General features: G+C 38.4%; 1 protein-coding gene and 1 long non-coding RNA gene across 16 annotated transcripts in view; one reads left to right on the forward strand and one right to left on the reverse strand.

The window, feature by feature from the left end:
* The window catches only part of LOC117320614 (calcium-binding protein NCS-1-like), a 49,550-nt gene that overhangs the window by 20,744 nt on the left and 8,441 nt on the right, over positions 1–20,365 (forward strand). The window lies entirely within an intron of this gene.
* LOC117320626 lies at positions 12,295–16,108 on the reverse strand. 15 transcript variants are annotated; one of them, XR_004531144.1, is made up of 7 exons: positions 14,828–16,108; positions 14,642–14,765; positions 14,304–14,397; positions 14,028–14,181; positions 13,752–13,967; positions 12,993–13,238; positions 12,295–12,780 (listed from the first exon to the last, which is right to left on the reverse strand). It is a non-coding gene; the product is annotated as an uncharacterized LOC117320626 (long non-coding RNA). The 15 variants fall into 15 exon arrangements; XR_004531145.1 differs by having other exon boundaries at positions 14,642–14,735; positions 14,828–16,106; XR_004531141.1 differs by having other exon boundaries at positions 14,304–14,427; positions 14,674–14,735; positions 14,828–16,105.

Raw genomic sequence — 20,365 nt, forward strand, 5'->3', positions numbered from 1 at the left:
CCATGAGCCCTCCTGTGAGTCACATCTCATCACAGATTCCATGAGCCCTCTCTGTGAGTCACATCTCATCACAGATTCCATGAGCCCTCTCTGTAAGTCACATATTGTCACAGAATCCACGAGCCCTGTCTGTAAGTCACATCTTATCACAGATTCAATGAGCCCTCTCTGTAAGTCACATCTCATCACAGATTCTATGAGCCCTGTCTGTAAGTCACATCTCATCACAGATTCAATGAGCCCTCTCTGTGAGTCACATCTCATCGCAGATTCCATGAGGCCTCTCTGTAAGTCACATCTCATCACAGATTCCATGAGCCCTCTCTTTCAGTCAAATCCCATCTAAGATACCATGAGCTCTCTCTGTCAGTCACATCTCATCACAGATGTCATGAGCTCTCTCTTTCAGTCAAATCCCATCTAAGATACCATGAGCTCTCTCTTTCAGTCACATCTCTTCACAGATTCCATGAGCCCTCTCTCTGTCAGTCACATCTCATCACAGATGTCATGAGCTCTCTCTTTCAGTCAAATCCCATCTTAGATACCATGAGCTCTCTCTTTCAGTCACATATCATCACAGATTCCATGAGGCCTCTCTGTAAGTCACATCTCTAGCTGTCTCTGTGTCATCAATTGACCATGTGTCATCACAGATTTTGTTACCAACTTATGTCTGAATGAAAAGGGTATCACTGTTATATATATTCTATACACACTTAATGTGCCTCATGCTTTTCTGTCTTTGGCTTTGAAGGAGAGATAGAGTGTTTGCTATCCCCTGGCAGTATAACTTCTTGACATCTCTATGTACAGAGACTAATACTATGTGCTAATTTGTTTTGTTTTATGGGTTTATGAAGTGTTTTATTGCTTAGAACAGCCAATAACCATCGAAAAGATCTGCTATAAAAAAAAACAAAGTTGAAATCTCTATAATTTCTCATTCTGCTTTAGGGAAGAACAACAGGCTACATGTCTTGATGTTGATGTAACTTACTGTATGTGAAAAAAATTCTTCATCTTACGGAGAATTACTTCCTAGTTAAGAGTATTTTAATTCTTGGTTAAGAGTGTTATACTTTTACACTCTTGGATAAGAGTTTTACTTCTTGACTATATATGAGAATATTAACTTTTGGCTGAGAGAGTTATACATCTTGGCTAATTAGGGCGTTATACTTTGCTACTCTAGCTCTTGCTTGTAAGGTAACACAGATAAAATGTCCTGACTTACTAGTTATACTTTCTTAGTTGACAGGAATAAACATGTACTTCTTGGTTTACAGGGATATACTTTTTGGTTGACAAGGATATACCATTTGGTTGACAGGGATATACTTCTTGGTTGACAGGGATAGACTTCTTGGTTGACAGGGATACACTTGCTAGCTCACCTGCCCGAAGGGCAAGTGAGCTTATGCTGTGGCGCGGCATCCGTCGTCTGGCCGTCGTCCGGCCGGCCATCTGTCCGGCCGTCCGTCCGGCGTCAACTTTTCCATTCAAGCAACTTCTTCTCAATAACCAAAAGGCCCAGAGACCTAATATTGGGCCTGTAGCTTGCTGGGGTGAAGGGCTACCAAGTTTGTTCAAATGAATAAAGTTGACCTTCATTCAAGGTCACAGGGGTCAAAAAGGCTCAAATCTTTAAACAACTTCTTCTCAATAACCAAGAGCCCCAGGGAGTTGATATTGGGTCTGTAGCATGCTGGGGTAAAGGGCTACCAAGTTTGTTTAAATGTATGACCTTGACCTTCATTCAAGGTCACAGGGGTTAAATATGCTAAACAAAATTTAAACTACTTCTTCTAAATAACCAATCACCCAGGGAGTTGATATTGGGTCTGTAGCATGCTGGGGTGAAGGGCTACCTAGTTTGTTTAAATGGATGACCTTTACCTTCATTCAAGGTCAAAGGAGTCAAAAAGGCTAAAAATCTTTAAACAACTTCTTCTCAATAACCAAGAGTCCCAGAGAGTTGCTATTGGGTCTGTAGCATGCTGGGGTGAAGGGCTACCAAGTTTGTTCAAATGAATGACCTAGACCTTCATTCAAGGTCACAGGAGTCAAAAAGACTCCAATCTTTAAACGACTTCTTCTCACAAACCAAGAGTCCCAGGGAGTTGATATTGGGTCTGTAGCATGCTGGGGTGCAGGGCTACCAAGTTTGTTCAAATAAATTACCTTGACCTTCATTCAAGTTCACAGGAGTCAAAAAGGCTAAAATCTTTAAACGACTTCTTCTCAATAACCAAGAGTTCCAGAGACCTAATGTTTGGCCTGTAGCATGCTGGGGTGAAAGGCTCCCAAGTTTGTTCAAATGAATGACCTTGACCTTCATTCAAGGTCACATGAGTCAAAAAGGCTAAAATCTTCAAACAACTTTTTCTCAATAACCAAGCGTCCCTGTGAGTTGATATTGGGTCTGTAGCATGCTAGGGTGAAGTGCTACCAACTTTGTTCAAATGAATGACCCTGACTCACATTCAAGGTCATGTCGATCAAGTATGCTTAAATCTTTAAATAACTTCTGAATAGCCAAAGTGCCGAGAGACATTATATTGGTCCTGTAGCATGCTTTCAAATAACTGCAGGATCCATATATGAACAGATCACTGCATTGCAGGTGAGCGATTCGGGCCCATTGGGCCCTTGTTGGTTGACAGGGATACACTTCTTGGTTGACAGGGATATACTTCTTGGTTGACAGGGATAAACTTCTTGGTTGACAGGGATATACTTGTTGGTTGACAGAGATAAACTTCTTGGTTGACAGGGATATACTTGTTGGTTGACAGGGATATACTTGTTGGTTGACAGGGATACACTTCTTGGTTGACAGGTATATACTTGTTGGTTGACAGGGATATACTTCTTGGTTAACAGGGATATACTTCTTGGTTGACAGGGATATACCTTTTGGTTGACAGGGATATACTTCTTGGTTGACAGGGATACACTTCTTGGTTGACAGGTATATATACTTCTTGGCTATTAATGAATATTCCTTGACTAACAGAGACATACTATTTAGAGTACTTGTGTGTATCTGGCTAACAGGTCCATGTACATATATTGTTGCTGACTTGAATGTCTCGTCTATACATACATTCTCTATTCCATTCATGTAACCAGCATACTGCTTACATAGGTGAATTAAAATTCATTTGGCTTTATTCTACATTGAAATCGTTTGTAAATAAGGGTGTCTGAGGATGAATGGTGAATTGATTTATGTCGATTGTGAAGCAGTTGTATGTATAAATGGATCACAATCAATGGCTTCTGTGTGAATGTTGTTAGGGGGATTGTAACTTATGTTTAGCCTGAAAAGAAATTGCTGACAAGTATATCTTGCTGTACCATACATTTTTCAATATAAGAGGGAAAATGGTGATATCAAGGCATTTCACGAAATATCATTGATATTATTGAACAGACAGTGATCTGACAGTTAAAAACTGAACAGATGTACACTTGACAGCTAGTGAAAACTAAAAAAAATGATCCGATGGTTGAAGAGCACTGAGAAATCTTGATCATGTAGTTCATATTCAAATCTGATATTTAATGGAAACTGAAAAAATACTGAAGTTGACAGCTAATGAACTAAATAACTGCTGAACTGACAATGAAAGAAACAGATCAAGAGGCCAGATGGACCTGTATTTCTAACCTGTATACACAGCCTTAATGCTCCTTGAATGTTTTAACCAATCTACCCCTGTGACTTTGAATATAGATCAAGGTCATATATTTGTTGGAAACGTTGTCGAGCATCATCCCAGAATCAAACTGAGTAATGATTAAATATCATTATTTTAGGCCCTTTTGGTTAATCAGAAGAAGGGATTTAACTGCTTTGAAAAAAGTTGACTTTGAACATGGGTCAATGTCATTTCTATGTTGGGAGTCATTCCAAGAACATGATAAATATCAAGTTTTTGCCTGTCCCTCAGATAGGTGATGCTGAGCTGAAATATTAGTAACAGAGTTTGAGCTAGAATACACAAATTTACATGTCAGTGTCTGGGTTTCCTTTCTCCTTATCTGCCCCAAAGACATGAATGAGTTCAAGCAGAAGAAAAATTTATTATCTCAATCTTTATTTAAGGTGAACTGAATTATTTGCTGATTGACATTGAACCTTGTAGTATAGATGAATGTTTATTGAGAAATCAATGTCCAGTGGTAGATTTTTAACATAGGTAGAGGTGGTGTGATAATGGGCCCCTAGCCAGGTGATCCTACTCAGTTGTTATTCAAACTTCACCAGGCCGGGTCATCGCTGGGGTTCGAATGAATGTCAGACTTAAGAGTTTAGTAGTGGACATTAACTTTTGTATACCTGACTGGAAGTTGAGAGTTATTAAATGTACGGGGTTTAAGTGTGGTAATGCAGTAGTGAATTATCCATTTCAAGGTCTTACAATGTGAATGTAATGTGTACCCACCGACTGTCGATAAATCGTCACGTTTGGCACTGATATTGATATTACTTTTGTTACGAAAATAATAAGACCTTGGAAATTCAAAAATGTGTGTGTTGAAGATTTAATTCTTCTGAATAAAATATCCCATTGTTATATGAGATTAGGTTTAAATATTTTAGTTTTTTAGAGTTTCATACCTAAGAGTCGTGGACTGGGTAATTATTTGTTTTAATCTCCACAACAAAGGTTAGGTGGTGCATTTTACAAATTGTGTGGTGACGGTGACAGTGCATACTGATATCAGTCTGTCCATCTGTCAGTCTGTCCATCTGTCAGTCTGTCCGTCTGTCTGTCTGTCCATCTGTCTGTCTACAGACAGACGTTTACAGAAATTAAAACTTGTTACTCTTGGCCAATACCTGTTTATTTCTACATCTTCATTAAAATGATTTCCTTGTTTAAAGTTAGACTTCAGTCCACAATTCTAGTCTCCCTTCTTATCATAGTTGTTTTATTGAAGTCTAGAAGTGGTGAGAAAACATTCATTGAAAATAACCTAGCCAACACTGTACTTTAAAGTGTACAACCGTGTCTCCAACAACTTAAGTCTCGTATATGATAAGAACTTGTGAGAACTGCTACTTCAGGGTGCCTCCTGTCTGAAGTGTATTCGAGGCAGCTACAAGATAGACTAAGATTTTTGAATGACATGCAAATTCCTTAAGCCTCCCTCCTCGACAATCAAAGCTGTTGGATGTCAACTTAAGAAAACTAGTCAATCTAATAAGACATTCCTTGTCAACATAAAGAAAAACTAATTTGCGAGTAAAAACAAAGCTAATCCAGGGGGATATCAGAGTTGAATAGTACTATTGTATAGGAAGATTTATATGCCACAAACGTAATGATAGATTTGGAGTTGGGTATAAAGCACTCTTTTATACCTATATTGATTGTGTCAAATAGCTAGGCCAGGTAGTCGGTGGAAGCAGACACCTGGGTTAGCTTGTGTCAGATATTAAATCCTCTACCAATTTCAAATTAACGGTGCATACAGCTAATCAGATCTGGATAGGTAGATATAGACATTTGGTGTGGTTCACGTATCAACAGTTGTCGTGAAGAGGAACAACTTATCACAGTCACAGAAATTGGTAGTTTATTTAATACACGATCGTCTCATACTAGGATTTTACATTAGCAGATCTAAACAGTCTTTTCAGTGTAACTATTTGTGGTTAAAAGTAATTGAAATCTTGCCAGGGAAAAAAGAAAACTTACATGTAAAACAGATTTAAGGCTTGATTGCTGTACAGTTCTTGGCTGGACTTACCTCTCACTTTTGTTAGATATTAAATATCTGACAGTCCTTAGAGAGAGTATCAACAACAGACTCAGTAAAACATTTATTTGGAGAGAGTATCGACTACAGACTCGGTAGTAAAGCATTTATTTCGGAGAGAGTTCCAATGACGGACTTAGTAAAACATTTATTTGGAGAGAGTAAAAACTGTACAGACTCAGGAAAACATTTATTTGGTGAGAGTTCTGATTACGTAACTGGCAAAACATTTATTTGGAGAGCGTGCCAATGAGGGACTCGGTAAAGCATTTATTTGAAAAGAGTTCGGCTACGGAACTGGTAAAGCGTTTCTCTGGAGAGAGTGCCTACCTCTCTGTGTGTAAGTCGAGACAACTTATATGATAACAATGGTTTCTAGGTGCCTGTGACATCCCTGCCAACACCCCACCGCCACCAAAGATTGTGCTGTTCTCAGTTTGAATTAGGGAGCTGTGGACACACACCTATATTTACCTATATAAATAATAAGGATTCGTGTTGAAGGTGTTAATCCCTATGTACTGCATTAACTGACAAATAGCTGGAATTTAAAACCTTCACTTGTTTCTGGTGATCTGTGAATGTGAAAGAATGACTGTATATGAAAATCAATAGGACATTAATCCTAGGTTTGTAAGTACAAATTACCTATGTACCTATACAGGTAAGCTGTGACTTATGTTAACTGTCAGTAGGCCTTACTGGGACAGATTTCACCACACTGTGTTACCAAAACACTGTCATTCAGCACTAACTGCCAGATAATCTGCCACTATTGGGACATGTAAGTGAGGACAAATTGGATGTTTTGTGTAGATAATTGATCGATAACCTACGTTGGAATTTGTTTTAAATGGAATCAAAACTTTTTTATGGCCTTTTGTTGGAACATCACTAATGGGACACCGAGTTATTGACATCTGTTTATGGTAGGTTTATTAATTGATACTTTACCTGTATAAACAAATTTGTTTGAACAGAGAAATCAAATTTCTGAGTGATTTTGATTAGACAATTTATTTGAACTGTGAACTTGAAGTTTGAATTAGTGAACATCCAAACCTAGGTCAACACTTACCTGTGGATTATGTGGATTCCGTAAATATTTTTTCACCTTTCGTACCAACTTGCCTCAGTGATAAATGTGTGGATTACATGAATAATTTACCTTTCATACGGACATAATACCTGTGATAAATTGTGGATTCCGTAGATATTTTACCTTTCGTATTGACTTACCTATGATAAATTGTGAATGTTATGAATATTTTACCTACAACTCATTCTGACTTACCTGTGGATAAAGTGTGGATTTTCGTGAATTACCTACTATACCTGCTGATTTACCTGTTGCTGTGATGTGGATTCCGTCTGATCATACTGACCTGATTGGAAGTTTGACTGGCTATTGAAGGTTTCTGGTATAACCCTGATTGATATGAGCATGCTCAGAGAAATTTTGATTGACTTGACACAGATTTTTCCTGATAGATATAAGGGCGTGTGTTTAGTGTTATAACCACCTTACACATTGGCAAGTTATTTTGGACATTCCCTGGAGCAGAAATTAAATCAATCTCTCTTATGTCATTTTACCATTGGTAAGTGATTTAAATTACAATCAAGAAGTTGAATGTGTTAGAGAGTGAAGACTAAAGTGTGGTGATTATGAGATTAGACAAGTGACCAGAACAAAACACTGTGGTCTTTAAGTGATTAAACTCTTGTTCTCAGTCCTAAAACACCTTCACAACAAAAGACATTTTCTACTTAATTAGATCATTATGAGAATAGACATAAGCTGGGCCTGAGGAGAGCTTGCGAGACAAAGACAGGATAAGCGTGAAGTTTATATATATACACATTCTTATCACTATGGCTGTATCTGGCGAGGAGAGTGCGCGGGCAGAGGAGAAACCCTCACTCACAGAGCAGCAGTACATGACAGCTGAGAAGCTTTACATCTTAGGGGCAAAACTTGGAAATTTCCGTGTGATAGGGCCGTGGCATAACGTGGATGCTAAGTACTTGGAGCAGCAAGTGGACCGTCTGGCTTTACCCACATCCCGTCCCTGTAGCAGAGGGCACAGCAAGGGTGCATGGGCTGCAGAGGATAAGTGTTTCAAAGACTTTGAACGGCCAAAGACTTCTTACGAAATTTACAGAGATCAGCGTGACTTAAACTCTGGTCGAAGATCTGCTAGGAGTGGATATTCCTTACCTCTGATGCGTGAGCCTCGTAGTCGATCTGCAATGACAACCATGAGTTCCCGTGGGAGTACAACAAATGATAATACATGGGTTGGAAGTCCCTATGAAAGTGTTACAGCTGAAGAGCTAAATGGAATAACACATCGTGTAACTCGCCCCACTGTGTCAAGCCTGGGAGGTAAAACTATAGCTGCTAAGTTTGAGAACAAGGATTATGTTTATGGATCGCGTACAGCTTCTCCCGATCAGCTTAATGCTATTGTCAAACGTATCACCCGCACTACTGTAGCTAGTACAGGGGGAGCTGGTATAACCAGAAGATACACTGACCATGTGATTGGGGGCCGCACCATAACCAACTCTGAGCTGGAGGATGTGAACAGTCGCCTCACACGACACACTGTAGCAAGCCTTGGTGGTGAACCAATAGCTGATAAAGACTTTAACTACAATGCTCCCAAGATTTCAAAAACAAATATTCGTGTACCACATCTAGATGAGAAACGCAAGAGAAGAATGAAAAAGAAGGTCACAGATGAGGAGTTGCAGAACATTGTGTCCCGTCTGACAAAGTTAACACCAGCTTATAAGGCAAAGTATTCTCCCAGTCCTCACGTGTGGGTAGATGATGCAAAGAGGGGTCCTGCCCACCAACGCCAACTCGCTGTGGCATGAGTATACTAATTATCAGCAAGTTTTAGTTACCATTTCTGGTGTTTCTTAATAGTTATACTGATGTGAAAAAGAAATGTGGAATAATATAATACTAGCAAAAAGTGTTACTCTCTAATGTTGGAAGAAGTTTTCTGATCAGGGCTGCTAAGAAAGACTAGCGATATTCCCTTGGATCTAGTAACATTAGCATCTTGTGATGTTCTTTTGGATTTTATAGCACAAGGTCTAGTGATGTTCCCTGGGATGTACAAATGTAGTAACATTTAGTATGATTATGTTCTATCGGATGTAGTAACATATAAGTCTGACTATGTTCCCTGGGATCTAGTAACATATAAGTCTGATTATGTTCCCTGGGATGTAGTAACATTTAAGTCTAGCAATATTCCCTTGGATCTAGTAACATTAAGTCTGAATATGTTACCTTGAATCTAGTAACATTAAGTCTGAATATGTTACCTTGGATCTAGTAACATTAAGTCTGAATATGTTCCCTTGGACATAGTAACATTAAGTCTGCAAATATTCCCTTGGATCTTAAGTAATATTAAAGTTTGATGTCAAGGAGCCAGGATATTCATTTGAGAAGACAAATCCTTGTGACCCTTGGATATAGCTGTCATAACTAGTTGGATCATTTGTCCATGCTACTAGATCTGAGATGGAAACATTGTATATCAACACTTTTGATTAAATATGCAGATCCAAGGGTCACAAGGATATTCATATTCAGAAAAAAGGGCTATATGTATGTTGTTTAATTTTATAATGAAGTAACAGCAGATGTAAGACAAAGGAAATTACAAAAAATTGTAGAAAAAAAAATCATATATTTTGGTTTACTTTTAATATTTTTTTATCTATGAAAGTTTGAATCAGAACATAATTTATGTTTCTATAATTGTCAAATGATATATAGGTATAATCAATCAAAATAGAAAAATAACCTACCGATTTGTAAATTTTATTTCATTTTTATTGAGGATATACAAGACACTTATTTACTCTGATTTACACTTAAATCAATTGAAATATCCAGTAATCTATTTTGTAGTGTAAAATATTTAGTTCATTTTATGGTTAATCAAACAGAAAGACTACCGATCTGTATTTTGTATAGATTTGTATTACACAGGGTCTGTACTGTAGATCTGTATTATACAGGGTCTGTACTGTACATCTGTATTATACAGGGTCTGTACTGTAGATCTGTATTATACAGGGTCAGTACTGTAGATCTGTATTATACAGGGTCTGTACTGTAGATCTGTATTATATAGGGTCTGTACTGTACATCTGTATTATATAGGGTCTGTACTGTAGATCTGTATTATATAGGGTCTGTACTGTACATCTGTATTATATAGGGTCTGTACTGTAGATCTGTATTATATAGGGTCTGTACTGTAGATCTGTATTATACAGGGTCTGTACTGTAGATCTGTATTATATAGGGTCTGTACTGTAGATCTGTATTATACAGAGTCTGTACTGTAGATCTGTATTATATAGGGTCTGTACTGTACATCTGTATTATACAGAGTCTGTACTGTAGATCTGTATTATATAGGGTCTGTACTGTAGATCTGTATTATATAGGGTCTGTACTGTAGATCTGCATTATACAGGGTCTGTACTGTAGATCTGTATTATACAGGGTCTGTACTGTAGATCTGTATTATACAGGGTCTGTACTGTAGATCTGTATTAAACAGGGTCTGTACTGTAGATCTGCATTATACAGGGTCTGTACTGTAGATCTGTATTATACAGGGTCTGTACTGTAGATCTGTATTATACAGGGTCTGTACTGTAGATCTGTATTATACAGGGTCTGTACTGTAGATCTGTGTATATTCTGGTAATATGAACCTGATGTATATTTTTATCAAATGTTTTTATAAAAGAAATATGCACACAATATTTTCATTATAAACCAATAGTCCACTTGTATATTTTTGAAACATACATATGCTATCCTGAGTAAAAAAGGTCACTAGCATTTTTTTTTTCAATTTTTTTTATGTTTTTTAACATTTTTCAATAAAATTGAGACAATTCAGATGTCATTGAAACAAGAAATCTATCTGTATAACAGTAATTTTCTCCCATATTTCTTATCACTATATCTGACAGTTGTCTCCTATGTTTTTCATCAGTACTGTATAGAATTATAGTGCACCCCTCTCTTCTATGTGGAGCCATGATGTCTGGACCTCAGTTCACAAAATACTATAAATAATTTCAATTTGATTTCTATTTTGAGAGTGATATTGATATCCTTTACTCCTGTTAGATTGAGCCCCTGATAATAACATAGTAGACTATAGAACATCATCGTCATTCCTTAAAACACCGCTTGTAAATGGTAACATTTATTTTTTATGTGTATCAGAAATATTGAAAATGGAAAAACTTGATCAGCACAGTTTTAAAGTATCAATTAAGTTGTTATGTGATGTTAGTTTTTTATTCAATTGAAGTTATATAGAAAGAATATGGTGTTGGCAATATTTAGAACCATGGCCTCAAGTATTGGCAGATTTCACCAGCCATTTTTAACATACAGCAGTATATATTGTATCTATTGAAATGTTACTCCAACTATTGTCATATTCTAGTTTATAATGACGATTATCTATATTGATATGTATACATGTATATGTTTTTATGTTGAATATATTGCATATCTATATTTCTTAATCTAATAATTGTATTTTAGGAAAAGTATATTTTTCTTGTTAAGAATATCTGTGATTGTTTTGTCCTAACTTATTATATAAAATATACATATTATATAAGTATTCTTGTATATTCTTATTACCCAACACCATAACCATATACAGGGTAGAATTGAGTAATACGTGATTATAGATATCTAAGATGTCGCAACAGTGTCTGGTTATAACACCCACCTGTCCTAACAGTGTCTGGTTATAACACTAACCTGTCCTGACAGTGTCTGGTTATAACACCCACCTGTCCTAACAGTGTCTGGTTATAACACTAACCTGTCCTGACAGTGTCTGGTTATAACACTAACCTGTCCTGACAGTGTCTGGTTATAACACTAACCTGTCCTGACAGTGTCTGGTTATAACACTAACCTGTCCTGACAGTGTCTGGTTATAACACTAACCTGTCCTGACAGAATCTTGTTATAACACTAACCTGTCCTGACAGTATCTGGTTATAACACTAACCTGTCCTGACAGTGTCTGGTTATAACACTAACCTGTCCTGACAGTGTCTGGTTATAACACTAACCTGTCCTGACAGTGTCTTGTTATAACACTAACCTACCCTGACAGTATCTGGTTATAACATTAACCTGTCCTGACAGTATCTGGTTAACATTAACCTGTACTGACAATGTCTGGTTAACATTAACCTGTCCTTACAGTGTCTGGTTATAACACTAACCTGTCCTGACAGTGTCTGGTTATAACATTAACCTGTCCTGACAGTGTTTGGTTATAACACTAACCTGTCCTGACAGTATCTGGTTATAACATTAACCTGTCCTGGCAGTGTTTGGTTATAACACTAACCTGTCCTGGCAGTATCTGGTTATAACACTAACCTGTCCTGACAGTATCTGGTTAACATTAACCTGTCCTGACAATGTCTGGTTAACATTAACCTGTCCTTACAGTGTCTGGTTATAACACTAACCTGTCCTGACAGTGTCTGGTTATAACATTAACCTGTCCTGACAGTGTCTGGTTATAACATTAACCTGTCCTGACAGTATCTGGTTATAACATTAACCTGTCCTGGCAGTATCTGGTTAACACTAACCTGTCCTGACAGTATCTGGTTATAACATTAACCTGTCCTGACAGTGTCTGGTTATAACATTAACCTGTCCTGACAGTATCTGGTTATAACATTAACCTGTCCTGGCAGTGTCTGGTTAACACTAACCTGTCCTGACAGTATCTGGTTATAACACTAACCTGTCCTGGCAGTGTTTGGTTATAACACTAACCTGTCCTGACAGTATCTGGTTATAACATTAACCTGTCCTGGCAGTGTTTGGTTATAACACTAACCTGTCCTGACAGTATCTGGTTATAACACTAACCTGTCCTGACAGTATCTGGTTATAACACTAACCTGTCCTGACAGTATCTGGTTATAACATTAACCTGTCCTGACAGTGTCTTGTTAACATTAACCTGTCCTGACAGTGTCTGGTTAACACTAACCTGTCCTGACAGTATCTGGTTAACACTAACCTGTCCTGACAGTGTCTGGTTAACATTAACCTGTCCTGGCACTGTTTGGTTAACACTAACCTGTCCTGACAGTATCTGGTTAACACTAACCTGTCCTGACAGTATCTGGTTAACACTAACCTGTCCTGACAGTATCTGGTTAACACTAACCTGTCCTGACAGTATCTGGTTATAACACTAACCTGTCCTGACAGTATCTGGTTATAACACTAACCTGTCCTGACAGTGTCTGGTTATAACACTAACCTGTCCTGACAGTATCTGGTTAACATTAACCTGTCCTGACAGTGTCTGGTTAACATTAACCTGTCCTGACAGTATCTGGTTAACACTAACCTGCCCTGACAGTATCTGGTTAACACTAACCTGTCCTGACAGTATCTGGTTATAACATTAACCTGTCCTGACAGTATCTGGTTATAACATAACCTGTCCTGACAGTAGTCTGGTATAACATTAACCTGTCCTGACAGTGTCTGGTTATAACATTAACCTGTCCTGACAGTATCTGGTTAACACTTAACCTGTCCTGACAGTGTCTGGTTATACATTACCTGTCCTGACAGTGTCTGGTTATACAACTACCTGTCCTGGACAGTAGTCTGGCTTATAACAATTACCTAGTCCTGACAGTATCCTGGTTTAACACTAACCTGTTCCTGGACAGTATCTGGTTTACACTAACCTGTCCTGACAGTATCTGGTTATAACACTAAACCTGTCCTGACAGTATCTGGTTCTAACACTTAACCTGTCCTGACAGTATTTGGTTATAACACTAACCTGTCCGGGCAGGGATCCTGGTTTATAACCACTAACCTGTCCTGACAGTATCTGGTGTAACCTAACCTGTCCTGACAGTATCTGGTTATAACACTAACCTGTCCTGACAGTATCTGGTTAACACTAACCTGTCCTGACAGTATCTGGTTAACATTAACCTGTCCTGGCAGTGTTTGGTTAACACTAACCTGTCCTGACAGTATCTGGTTAACACTAACCTGTCCTGACAGTATCTGGTTATAACATTAACCTGTCCTGACAGTATCTGGTTATAACACTAACCTGTCCTGGCAGTGTTTGGTTAACATTAACCTGTCCTGGCAGTGTTTGGTTAACATTAACCTGTCCTGACAGTATCTGGTTATAACACTAACCTGTCCTGACAGTATCTGGTTAACATTAACCTGTCCTGGCAGTGTCTGGTTAACACTAACCTGTCCTGACAGTGTCTGGTTAACATTAACCTGTCCTGACAGTATCTGGTTATAACACTAACCTGTCCTGGCAGTGTCTGGTTAACATTAACCTGTCCTGACAGTATCTGGTTAACATTAACCTGTCCTGACAGTGTCTGGTTATAACACTAATCTGTCCTGACAGTGTTTGGTTAACACTAACCTGTCCTGACAGTATCTGGTTATAACACTAACCTGTCCTGGCAGTGTCTGGTTAACATTAACCTGTCCTGACAGTGTCTGGTTATAACACTAACCTGTCCTGACAGTATCTGGTTAACACTAACCTGTCCTGACAGTGTTTGGTTAACACTAACCTGTCCTGACAGTGTCTGGTTATAACACTAACCTGTCCTGACAGTGTCTGGTTATAACACTAACCTGTCCTGGCAGTGTCTGGTTAACATTAACCTGTCCTGACAATGTCTGGTTAACATTAACCTGTCCTGGCAGTGTTTGGTTAACATTAACCTGTCCTGGCAGTGTTTGGTTAACATTAACCTGTCCTGGCAGTATCTGGTTATAACACTAACCTGTCCTGACAGTATCTGGTTATAACACTAACCTGTCCTGACAGTATCTGGTTAACATTAACCTGTCCTGGCAGTGTCTGGTTAACATTAACCTGTCCTGGCAGTGTTTGGTTAACATTAACCTGTCCTGGCAGTATCTGGTTATAACACTAACCTGTCCTGACAGTATCTGGTTATAACACTAACCTGTCCTGACAGTGTCTGGTTATAACACTAACCTGTCCTGGCAGTGTTTGGTTTAACTGTAAACAGTCCTTACAGTGTCTAGGTTGAATTCTGAATCATTTTAGAGTTTGGATGGCACAATTCTTAATGAAACAATAACTGTACATCTGTATTACCATATAATTGCGTTTTCAATGTTACACCTGTGTTGACCTGTCATGGTTCATTTGGATTTTTTCAAAATATCATAATGTTTTTTATTAGAGATCCCATTTAATAAAATTAGATTAAACTAATCAAACTTTTGTTTCTTATTTGTATTTCAGCTTTATTTCGATATCTATAGGTTGCATGAGTGTCTGAAGTGACACAGTATTTTTTTTCATTATTTTGTTTCTTATGCCATACCTTGGCATCTGGCGTCTAGCTTCCATCCTTCCATCTGTCTGTCCATCAATAATTACCTTGTGAACATGATAACTTGATTAAATGTCAGCCAGGTTTCATGAAACATTGTATGCAATCAGATATCGTCAAGATCTATTATTATTGCTCTTTGTAATAATATCATTATTAGACCTTGTGAACATGATAACTGGAGTAAATCTCAACATGTTTGATGAATCTTTTTATGCTGCCATATATTGACAAGATCTCGGATGAGTTCGAAAATGGAATAATTCAACTGTAACTTACAGAGTTATTGCCCTTTGTATGATATCATTATTGGACCTTGTGAAGGTGATAACTGGAGTAAATATCAACCAACTTTGATGAAACTTTGTATGTAGATATATATCGACAAGATCTCATATGAGTTTGTAAATGGAAACTATTCAACAATAATTTACAGAGTTATTGCTCTTTGTAATGATATTATTATTGGAACTTGTGAACATAACACCTGCAATAAATATCAACCAATTTTAAGGAAACTATGTACGTTACCATATATTAACAAGATCTTGGATGAGTTCGAAAATGGTAATTATTCGACAGTAGCTTACAGAGTTATTGTCCTTTGTAATGATATTATTATTATTGGACCTTGTGGACACAACAACTGCAATAAATATCAACCAAGTTTGATGGAGTCCAATTAATTGGGATTTTTTTATACAGTACAATGTGAAATTTGCAAAAACATGGGAAAACAAAAAGAAATATTTTTCAGTTTCTGTTAATAATTTTCACTTGTTATATTATTTCCCATTTTCTGTGATATTTGAATTTGTTTCTTACTCTTCAATTGATATACTAGATGTAGCTAGGTCAGAATATATACATTTGCCTAAACATGAGTGGAGAAAAACAAGTGCATTTTGTATTATAATAAAAAAATGAATAAAATCAAAGTCATTTGATATTAACAACTCTGAAAGTAAAACAATATATTAAAAACAATATTTTAAAATGTTTGATTGACCCCAGGTCAAGGTTATTTATTTGAATAACCATGTAGGCATACTATTATTGCAGACCACTGAAAAATAGTTTGACGTTTGGGCCTCTAGACCTTGACAGTTATTTAAACACTTTAAGACATTTGAAAAACATGACCTTAAATGGATCTGAAATGGTCATTTGTTTGAGAAAACTTTAACAGCTCTCTATCCCAACTACCTACTGTAATTTTCTGCAGATCACTATATACTGTATACATTATATATAGTCCACATAACACAAATACTACTCTTTTTGTAAAAACATCAACAGATCGCCACCTCAGCTGACAACCCTCAGATTGACTTTTGAACGTAATATGATTAAAACACCGAAAGTTAGTTGTTGATTAATTATTATTTTATTTATTTTTAATTATTTTTTTTTTTTTATTTATGCACAAAATAGCAATGGAAATGAAATGATAACCATAATTATATAACCTTTCAGATAATTTACTTAAACATAAATTCTTTTTGCAACAAATCGTGAAACACAAAATAAATATTTTATGTGATCTGATCTAACATAATATTAAGTGACCCCTGTGACTTTGACAGAAAATCAAGGTCATTTTATTGAAATAACTTTGATAGCCCTAATAGCCCTCTACCGTAGGTGCCAATTACCATGACCCTAGGTCTTATGTACTAGGTATACTATTAAAATTGTCGAAAAACAAGGTCACATGATTTTGATTTGTTAATGGTGAAGCCATCGAACACTGATAAGGACCATAAAGCTAATATACTACAGTATATTTAAGCTAAAGGTGCTAGGATTGAAAGTTGTCCTATTCAAACATGACAGTCCTGTCAAAATGTTAGGTGGAGGTAATAAATCTCCTAATATTTTTGTATTGCTATACCTATATCTAGCTGACTATAATGTTTATAAGCATTTATCAAGCGATCTGTCAGGTACAGAAAAAATGTAATTTGATATGAAAAGAAGATATACTTTGGTTTAAGCAAAACTATGTCAAACATTCTATGTGACAAACTGGTAATGGCCTCTGACATCAGGAACTTGTTATGTGAAATGTCTTTGAACTGCAATATTCTTGTCATTGATTGCTTGAATGATAGAATTAATTATAACAATGGTCTGGCTAATCCTGTTGTTATCTGTTCAAATAGTGTTTTAGTTATCAGACTATCAGACAATCATTAGTAATCAATTATAATTAATTAGCCTTGTTGGCTAAGTGTTTAGTCACGGCATGCTGACCCCATTTAACCTTGTAAGCAAAAGCATTGTCAAGAGGCACAAGACCATTGTTATAATACGCATTTAAATCCCAGGGTAAAGTATTAGTCTGTCAATCAGGGTGTGAGTGTGTCACAGTATATCCTCATTCAGGGTGTGAGTGTGTCACAGTATATCCACATTCAGGGTGTGAGTCTGTCACAAAAGATCCTCATTCAGGGTGTGAGTCTGTCACAGTAGATCCTCATTCAGGGTGTGAGTCTGTCACAGTAGATCCTCATTCAGGGTGTGAGTCTGTCACAGTAGATCTTCATTCAGGGTGTGAGAATGTCACAGTAGATCCTCATACAGGGTGTGAGTCTGTCACAGTAGATCTTCATTCAGTGTGTGAGTGTGTCACAGTAGATCTTCATTCAGGGTGTGCGTCTGTCACAGTAGATCCTCATTCAGGGTGTGAGTCTGTCACAGTAGATCCTCATTCAGGGTGTGTGAGTCTGTCACAGTAGATCCTCATTCAGGGTGTGAGTCTGTCACAGTAGATCCTCATTCAGGGTGTGAGTCTGTCAGAGTAGATCTTCATTCAGTGTGTGAGTCTGTCACAGTAGATCCTCATTCAGGGTGTGTGAGTCTGTCACAGTAGATCCTCATTCAGGGTGTGAGTCTGTCACAGTAGATCCTCATTCAGGGTGTGAGTCTGTCACAGTAGATCCTCATTCAGGGTGTGAGTCTGTCACAGTAGATCCTCATTCAGGGTGTGTGAGTCTGTCACAGTAGATCCTCATTCAGGGTGTGAGTCTGTCACAGTAGATCCTCATTCAGGGTGTGAGTCTGTCACAGTAGATCTTCATTCAGGGTGTGCGTCTGCCACAGTAGATCTTCATTTAGGGTGTGAGTCTTGTCACAGAAGGTCCTCATTCAGGGTGTGTTAGCCTGTCACAGTAGATCCTCATTCAGGGTGTGAGTCTGTCACAGTAGATCCTCATTCAGGGTGTTAGTCTGTCACAGTAGAGCCTTATTCAGGGTGTGTGAGTCTGTCACAGTAGATCCTCATTCAGGGTGTGAGTCTGTCACAGTAGGTCCTCATTCAGGGTGTGAGTCTGTCACAGTATATCCTCATTCAGGGTGTGTGAGTCTGTCACAGTATATCCTCATTCAGGGTGTGAGTCTGTCACAGTAGATCCACATTCAGAGTGTGAGTCTGTCACAGTAGATCTTCATTCAGGGTGTGCGTCTGTCACAGTAGATCCTCATTCAGGGTGTGAGTCTGTCACAGTAGATCCTCATTCAGGGTGTGAGTCTGTCACAGTAGATCCACATTCAGAGTGTGAGTCTGTCACAGTAGATCCTCATTCAGGGTGTGAGTCTGTCACAGTAGATCCTCATTTAGGGTGTGAGTCTGTCACAGTAGATCCTCATTCAGAGTGTGAGTCTGTCACAGTAGATCCTCATTCAGAGTGTGAGTCTGTCACAGTAGATCCTCATTCAGGGTGTGATTCTGTCACAGTAGATCCACATTCAGGGTGTGACTGTCACAGTAGATCCACATTCAGGGTGTGACTGCCACAGTAGATCCTCATTCAGGGTGTGAGTCTGTCACAGAAGGTCCTCATTCAGGGTGTGTGAGTCTGTCACAGTAGATCCTCATTCAGGGTGTGAGTCTGTCACAGTAGATCCTCATTCAGGGTGTGAGTCTGTCACAGTAGATCCTCATTCAGGGTGTGAGTCTGTCACAGTAGATCCTCATTCAGGTGTGTGAGTCTGTCACAGTAGATCCTCATTCATGGTGTGAGTCTGTCACAGTAGATCCTCATTCAGGGTGTGAGTCTGTCACAGTAGATCCTCATTCAATGTATGAGTCTGTCACAGTAGATCCTCATTCAATGTGTGAGTCTGTCACAGTAGATCCTCATTCAGGGTGTGAGTCTGTCACAGTAGATCCTCATTCAGGTTGTGAGTCTGTCACAGTAGATCCTCATTCAGGGTGTGAGTCTGTCACAGTAGATCTTCATTCAGGGTGTGAGTCTGTCACAGTAGATCCTCATTCAGGGTGTGTGAGACTGTCACAGTAGATCCTCATTCAGGGTGTGAGTCTGTCACAGTAGATCCTCATTCAGGGTGTGAGTCTGTCACAGTAGATCCACATTCAGGGTGTGAGTCTGTCACAGTAGATCCTCATTTAGGGTGTGAGTCTGTCACAGTAGATCCTCATTCAGGGTGTGAGTCTGTCACAGTAGATCCTCATTCAGAGTATGAGTCTGTCACAGTAGATCCTCATTCGGGGTGTGAGTCTGTCACAGTAGATCCTCATTCAGAGTGTGTGAGTCTGTCACAGTATATCCTCATTCAGGGTGTGAGTCTGTCACAGTAGATCTTCATTCAGGGTGTGTGAGTCTGTCACAGTAGATCCTCATTCAGGGTGTGAGTCTGTCACAGTAGCTCCTCATTCAGGGTGTGAGTCTTGTCACAGTAGATCCTCATTCAGGGTGTGAGTCTGTCACAGTAGGTCCACATTCAGGGTGTGACTGTCACAGTAGATCCACATTCAGGGTGTGAGTCTTGTCACAGAAGGTCCTCATTCAGGGTGTGTGAGTCTGTCACAGTATATCCTCATTTAGGGTGTGAGTCTGTCACAGTAAATCCTCATTCAGGGTGTGAGTCTGTCACAGTATATCCTCATTCAGGGTGTGAGTCTGTCACAGTAGATCCTCATTCAGGGTGTGAGTCTGTCACAGTAGATCCACATTTAGGGTATGAGTCTGTCACAGTAGATCCTCATTCAGGGTGTGAGTCTGTCACAGTAGATCCTCATTCAGGGTGTGAGTCTGTCACAGTAGATCCTCATTCAGGGTGTGAGTCTGTCACAGTAGCTCCTCAT

The sequence above is a fragment of the Pecten maximus genome, chromosome 2 (genome assembly GCF_902652985.1).
Source record: "Pecten maximus chromosome 2, xPecMax1.1, whole genome shotgun sequence".
Classification (NCBI taxonomy): Eukaryota; Metazoa; Mollusca; class Bivalvia; order Pectinida; family Pectinidae; genus Pecten; species Pecten maximus.